Genomic DNA, 8,447 nt, shown 5'->3' on the forward strand with positions numbered 1-8,447 from the left:
ATCCTGGATCCCATGTGCACCCTAGGTGGATCCTCCGTATCTAGCATCTCGGGTAAAGTGCCAGACATTCACTTTTCGTAACCAACACTTCAGCCGCGAGAACGCAGTAAGTAGAACTTCCCTGTTAGTAGCTGTATGCTCGTGGTCATGTGATATTTTTCTTGTGAAATGTAAATAAAGCTTCAAAATCACAAATTGATATCACTTAAAGAAACACTGAGACGTCATCCCATTACGCTTAACTACTCGTAAACTCGATGAATTAATGATATTAAAAGATATGGTGAGACTATAATTAATGGACGATCTTTGAGCGACGCTAAACTGACCTTGAGAATGTTCACCTAATAAGTAGGACTAGATAAACGTTATAAACCAGTGTGAGGAATTTGAATGATGATTTACAGTTGATCAGGAATTAGATTTAGGGTTTTCATCACGAACTGACATCAGCTAAAATGTCAAAACGCTATTTAGCCGAATGGGTGAGTAATAAATTTCTCGCCGAAATATAATTGGTTCATCCATAAATAAAAGTCTTGCCAAAGTTATATATCTAATCAAGGACCTTCAATGTTCTTAATGAACACTATGCTAATCAGTTCACTAATACTACAGTATTCGTTTTCATTTCATACAATGAATGAGGTACTAATTTCGTTCTTATAGATTTTATTAATTTCTATGTTATATTTTCTTATTGAATCGTCAAGTACTGTGAGGATGACCTCCAGGTGAACATAAGGAAACTCTAAGAAGCACTGAAAGAACCGAAGACATTTCATCCAATCATCTTTTGAAAGAATATTCCAGAATGTCCGATTGGACAAATATTAAAAACTACTGTACATAGATTGGATGATTGTAATGATGATTTCATTTTTACTATAAAAAAAACAACTATAAAGATCTGAGAGTTTTGTACCATCTTTGATACGTTCCCTCACACATTCGTCTTCTGTCTTCTAACTTGAGATTTGAAGGAATCTAAGGTTCGATTACTCAAGTGTCTGCAATGTCTTTCATTCTATTTCATAGTCAGTTTTCTTTCTACACTTACTTTGATACCAATAAAAACGAATTCATTGAATAGATCAATACTTAACAAGAAGATGGATGAACAAACAGCTTAAAGAATTCTTTATCAAGGTTGTCTAATTGTTCTTTTCAGACTATGATTGAATGTAATAGTTGAATTCATGAGTCAATTCAAGCTAGACTAACATAGAAAACCTGGGAGCACTGGACGACTGTCTTGTCCTAATGTGCGACCCGTCAACAGTGCGCATCTACAATCTTGCCCCACGGGATTCGGATCCAGAACCTATTGGTCTTGCACGTGAACGCTTAACATCTAGACCACTGACCCGACCGGCATCTAGTGATGTTAATGTCTAACTTCAACCAATTCACGTAATTGCGCCACCGTCTACCATTGTCTTTAGTGAGTTACTGCCTCACAACAGACGTGATTGAATTCTACTGATCACGGCTTTTCAGTTGAATTGACTCTTGAATTCAACTATTAAATTACCATAATATCCACAAAACCCCCTCTGAAACATCTAGTTATATTATCAGAAGAGGGTTTTTGTGAGTATTATAGTAATTTCAATAGTTGAAATCGTGAGTCAATTGAAGCTGGATCATCATGGAAAACATGGAAGCGCTCGCGCGCGAGAACGATAGGTCATGGGTTTGAATTTTGCGAGACGGGATCGTGGATGTGCACTGGTAAGGAGTCCAACAGTATGACGAAATGGCCTTCCAGTGCTTCCAGGTTTTCTATGTTGGTCTAGCTTCAATTGACTCATAATTTCGACTATTTATTTTATTATTTTAACACATAGATATTGGTACAAGGAGGCACCAAATACATATGCGCCACACAGACCTCATTTGATATGTGTGAGGGCTGTGATACTGCCCCGGTACCAAAACCGAAGGTGTACTCTCCATTGAAATAGGTTAAAAATGAATATTGATCATAAATAAAAACTATAAAATAAAGAAACACCTCTGACATTTCATTACTTTGTGATAAAGTACTATTTTCCTTGAGTTTATAAAACTGCTCGTCTTTCAATACAATAAGTTAAGATAGCGCCCGTAGACAGATACGAGTAGACTATACAACCGCTCATGATTAGCACTATCATTTTAGTTCATATTTATTCATATGCCTAAAAGTGTCAGCATAGCACCAAATGAATTAAATACCAGATAACTAAAGCATGAGTCCTAGACTAAACTTCCAACTTAATAGTACAGAAGTGTAAGATGATAGTTGGAGGTAGTTGATAAGAAACCCTGAACCTAGGTTTCGTGCTATTTGGCACTCTTCAGCAAAGGACTGATGTTTCCTGACGGATTTGACCTCATGTCACCCAGCTTCACAATCAGAGACTCTACTATTGGTCTATCCGTGCTGCCACTGACCTCCTGTAGGGCTGAGATGTATTTATGATTGATTGGTCACTGGGTGGTGATCATTGTCATGTGTGTCAGGTTCTTCTTAGTGCAGATTGAATCCTATCGACAAAGTTGCAATATGGCCATTAGTCTAGGTGACTCGATATCGGGTGCACCTCCAACCACCATCTAATCTCAACATAGTGCATGTAATGTCAAGTCAACCCTCCTCCTTTATCTGGGCTTGGGACCGGTAGTAACTCTAGAAGAGCTATAGGAGGATTGCTGGTGGGCGGCCGATGCTCCTCTACGAGGAGTAACCGGTGTAAGTAAGTGGTTGGTTTATTATAATCAATTATGATACTGATTACTAATTAGTAATCAATTTGTATAGCTTTACATTTTCTCTGTTCTTCTTCACTATTATCACTGTAACATTCTGATTAATGCCAAATTCTTTGAATAAGATGTACCAAAGTTCTAATCTGTCTATGATGGGATTCTGTAGGTTCTGTAGTCAAGCAAATATCTATCTACATTTAAAGAATAATCATGAAAGATTTATATCTAGAGCTTAGATCTGAAAGATTGTTAACCTAGTCAAAAATTGAATCGAATTAACCGAATACGTTGTCTTTCACTGTAACTTAGTGAGTTTGTTGCTGATGTTGAAAACATCCTTGAAGCATCTATGTTGATAAGCTTAGTGTATAATGAGTTGGCGTTTAACGCGAGCTAAGCCAGGTTCAAGTCTCATTGTAGACAGTAACACTGCAATACGGATACACTTAAATGATGAATCCCAAAAATGGGACAGAACGCTTATTTTGGATTCCACTTTTAAGCACAGATCCTCTGCTAGATCCGACCGAGGAATAAATGAATGGTAACAAATGGAAATTATTTATGGACTATTGTTACATATATTCTTAGTGTATAATCATAGAGTAACTATGTTGTAACTATGTTTCTTCTGGTAGTTGACTTGATTATGAAGACCTTGATATCTGACGGAAAGCACGGAATACAATGGAAAGCTCGGAATCAATTAAAAGATTCGGACTTCGCAGATGAACTAACCCATCTACCACATACACACGAGCAACTCGTGTAGTAGTAGCCTATGCATCAGTAGGCCTCAGTTTACGCAAAGGAAAAACCAAGATCCTCAAATACAACACAGAGAACAACAACCTATTCACACATGATGGATAAACTCTGGAAGATGTGGAAACGTTCACAAATCTAGGAAGCATCATCGATAAGCAAGGAGGATCGGATGCAGATGTAAAGGCGAGGATTAGTAAGGCAAGAGCCGCATTCCTACAATTGAAGGACATATGAAACTCAGAAAACAACTGTCAACCACTATCAAAGTTAGAATCTTCAACACGAAAGTCAATGCAGTCCTACTGTACGGAGCTGAATGAAACTTGGAGAACTACAACAACCATCATCAAGAAGGTACAAGTATTTATGAATAGTTGTCTACTCAAGATGCTCAACATGCATTGACCGAATACCGCCAGTAACAGTCTCCTCTGGGAGAGAACAAACCAGACGCCAGCTGAGGAGGAAATTAGGAAAAAAAGGCTGGAAGTGGATAGGTCATACATCGAGGAAATCATCAAACCGCATCACGAGGCAAGCCCTCACTTAGAATCCTGAAGGGAAGCAGAAAAGAGGAAGGCCGAAGAACACATTACATCGGGAAATGTAAGCAGATATGAAAAGAATGAATAAGAACTGGAAAGAGCTGGAAAAGATTGCCCAGGACAGCGTTGGATGGAGAATACTGGTGAGCGGCCTATGTCCCTTCACGAGGAGTAACAGGTGTAAAGAAATATTATATGTATATTCATTTTATTATGTGATGTGGTTAAGTGTGTTAGTAACTATGAGTCTTTTAGCGGAGGCTGATATATGTGTTCTGCACTGAATGAGCTGAGTTAGGAGAGAAGCTGTTATACAAAGAACCAATAAGGGTTCATAGTTGACTAAAGAATGCTAGTGCTATTCGACTCATTGTTCATTTATCACAGGAACAAGGCTATGAAAGTCGATATTGTGATTGGCTATTTTGTCACATGATAATTGACAGAGGCATAAGTCATAACACCTTCTTTACTAAAACTTGTGATCAAATGGCTATATAAATACAATCCATTCAGGATTCACTAATGCCAATATTGATCAATTGCAATCTGTAATATGAGATTCAATATGTGATCCAATTGTTAAAAGTTAACATTTTCCATCAACAGAAAGCATTGGACATCTATTTGGACACTTGCATTTCAGTTTCTCTCTTGGATCACTTAAGAACCAAGGTGATCCTGTGGATATTAGTTTAATTTGTTGGTTGTGTTCGTCTCAGATTGATTTCAGATGATACAATTAAGGAGGAAGAGTAGTGGGTCTAATGTTTAAGCGTTCACTGCGGTACACAGCCATCTTAGATTCAAACCCTGAAGGTGTTGTGAATGAGCATTAGAAAGAAGTTCCATACTGATATGAGACAGTAGTTCGATGTTTCCTGAATCGCAATAGATCTTCAACTGATAAAACTTAATGATGTAATTTGTGAAAGTCTTTTACTAGGTATACATTTATATACATGACTTTGAAACTAATATATTGAATTTTCTCATCTTACATTATGGATACATCATAGTTAGAACAATCGTTGAAAATCAATAATTAGTGGGTAGATGTTTCATTGTAGTATATGACTCCTAATTAATGTACATCCACAACATCATCAAGGAACAAACTCAGAGCCTTCAAGCCTTTAATGGCTTACATTTTTTAACTTGAATTAATTAGGGATACTACGAGTCTATTATTCACTTCTATTGTGGTGTGTGCTACTTATATGGACATAAGTAGTAGATGATATTAGTTGTGAACAGAATGTCTGGCAGCAGAGAGACAAGTCCTATAATTTTGTGTCAAATACATTCGATTGTCCCCACTAGTGTTCTCGTTCACTACACTATTAGTAATATTTGTCATACTCATAACATGATCAAAGTTCAATCTATCCTTATAAGGAATACATGTCATTGATATGTTGATTAAAGAAATCTACAATGAAATTGAATGATTTCATATAAAAGAATTCTAGATTATCATTTACTTCAATGTGTATTTATTACTAGGTATCAAATACATCTACTTAACACTGATTTGAGATCCTCTGAGGTTACCGTCAGGTTCAAACCCAGATAAAGAAGGAGGTTTGAGTATGAAGTTAGCGATCTCATCTCATAGAAAACGAACTCGTTAAAAGAATACACCTACTTACTTGTTTGTAATAAAATATGTACAACATAATACAAATCATATGACTTAGAGACTAAAGAAATACCACCAAAATGGTTAGTTTATATCTTAACTCTTTTGTATTCTAATGAAAACAGAGACGGTTTGTGATTAGATGTTGGTTGGAGGCAGTCGACAGGAAACCCTGGACCCGGATTTCATGTTACTTGGCACTCATCAGCAAGGTGTACCTGTAATCTTGAGGGAACTAGTACTCCCTGGCGGTTCTAATCCCGTGTCACCCAGCTTCACTGTCAGAGACGTTACCACTGAGCTATCCGGGCCGTGGCCGACCTGCTGGGTGATTGAATATTGTAGATTTAATGTTTTTAGAATGAGAAATGTATTGAAAATTCGATAAGATTATAATTTGTGGACAACTTTTGAGTGATACTGTAATGAGCTTGAAACTGTCCACTTAATAACTAGGAACAAATAAAGATTAGAAACCTGTTTGATGAATTAGAATTATGATTTACAGTTGATGATTAAGATTGGGAATTAGATTTAAAGTTTTCATCATGAGGTTGACATAAGCTACAATGCCAAAACTCTATTTAGCCAAATGGATAAATGAATTTCACGCCAAAATCCAAGACCTGTTATTTTAAATCTGATTGGTTCATTCATAAATTATTGTCTGGACGAAAAGTTGAGACGCCCGCCGCGAGAAGGTGAGGGTGTTGTCCACGAAATTGAGAGGATGGAAAACGAATGTCCAACGCTTCAACCGTGTTGGGGTATGTGGAGGATCCAACTATGGAAGTTGGAAAACACTCATTCCAAACCAATGATGTACATGGGCTCCGAGATCCTCAAGGAACAAATGGCGTATGAACCAATTGTTTGTCACCGGCTCTAGTGAGACTGCATCTCCTGACGTTGCTCCACTGTCTTGTGGGTCAAACTTTTAGGTAGAAGGCTACGGGTGTGGCCCTCTCTAAGAAAACCACCTACTTCAGTTTGGGCACCCAGGCAGTATCCCATCCCACACACAAATCAAGTGACTTGTGTAATGTATATGTATTCGGTGCCCCTTTGCACCAGTATATATCTATATATATATGTTTTCAAGTAAGTAAATGCTGATTACGGTTAGGAATTAGATTTAGTCCTTTCATCACGAACAAACATCAGCTATAACGCCAAAACGCTATTTACCCAAATGGATGAAAACGTGTTATCTTTTATCTGATTGATTCATCAAGAAATTATAGTCTCAACAAAAAGTTGCATAATCTCAGATAAGATTTTCTTTTACTGTAATCAAAACCATAGTACCAGATAAACTGTTTATTGTTTATGAATAATTGAATAGATCGAAGACAATTTTATAATCAGTAGTATAGGAAAACTATTTAGCCATAGTACTTACAATGGACAAATATTACTTTACTTACTTACTTAAGCCTGTATTACCCCTAAATGGATAAACATGGACTATAATAATAATAATTTCAATGGTAGTATTCATTAGTCAATTAAAGCTAGACCATCATAAAAAACCTGGAAGCATTGAATATCCGTTTCATTCTCTTGTATGACTCTTTACCATGAGATGCTAGCTCGATGGTCTAAAGATTAACCATTCACACACAAAATCCATAGATCGTAGATTTAAATCTCGTGAAGCAACATCATGGCGGCGTACTTCCGATAAGTCTCACAATCGGACGAAACAACCATTTAACACTTTCAGATTTTTCATAATGATCTCAATTCAACTATTCTCAATGGAATAATAATCATCAAACAATAAACTTCATTACCTGTAATTTGTCAGTATACAATCCGTATCATTAAATCAAATGTCTATTCTGATGATTTATTCATTTATATTCATAATGATCAGTTCGTTGATTTGTCAATAATCATTGAATTCTATTAACCAATCAGAATAAAAAGATTTAACCTTGAAAAATGATAATTTATATCAAAAAAAAAAAAAAAACAGAACAAATTTGGCAAGCATTTATTATTTTTATTCTTTATCCCATTGATTCTATAAGGCATATAAATTTAAATATTCGTTTAAGAAACTAAGGGGGAAATAGTTGATATGAAATTTGTTAGTGAGTGAGTGTGTGTGTATGTTTATGTGTGTGGAAGAGATATTGAAAGTGGATAGAAATCATTAAATGACATCACAAGACAGCAGCTAACTTGGAATTGTAAAGGGTAAAATGTAAGGAGACAGGGGTAGGGGAAGACTAAAGAATATATTACGTTGAGAAATGAAAGTAGATATGATGAAAAGGATAAATAACAACTGGAAAGTATTGGGTAGGATAGAGTGCAATGGAGTGAACTGGTGATTGGTCTATACTCCTCCATGAAGGGTAACAGGCATAAGTAATTAATTAATTAATTATTAGTATGAGGTTGTGAAGATTACTAAGTTTTTGATTCAGATCATGAACCAATTGATGTTAAATCATCATTGAAAACCTGGAAGCACTAGACGGTCGTTTCGTCTTTTTGTCAAGCCCCTTATCAGTGCTCACATACGATCCCACATGCCTGGACTAAGACCCAGAACTGTTATATCCGAGCGAAGATTAAATCACGAGTAACTCCTGAGACATACTAGTTGACTAATATTATCTATACATTCTTATGCTATGACTATTCAATAATTAGATTATGTATATTTTGTATTCTTATTATTATAAGCTTTATTTTGACCTATAATTTATTATTGTATGATTTAC

The 8,447-nt window shown here is 36.1% G+C and overlaps 1 protein-coding gene across 2 annotated transcripts in view; it reads right to left on the bottom strand.

The window, feature by feature from the left end:
• Positions 1-7,615, bottom strand: part of ANXA7_2 (Annexin A7) — a 36,442-nt gene extending 28,827 nt beyond the window's left edge. For both annotated transcript variants that reach the window (XM_051217190.1, XM_051217193.1), the window contains exon 1: positions 7,506-7,615. The gene's annotated coding sequence lies outside the window, so the exon portion shown is untranslated. The remainder of the gene's footprint in view (positions 1-7,505) is intronic.
• Positions 7,616-8,447: the final 832 nt, after the last annotated feature.

This window comes from Schistosoma haematobium, chromosome 6 (assembly GCF_000699445.3).
Source record: "Schistosoma haematobium chromosome 6, whole genome shotgun sequence".
NCBI lineage: Eukaryota > Metazoa > Platyhelminthes > Trematoda > Strigeidida > Schistosomatidae > Schistosoma > Schistosoma haematobium.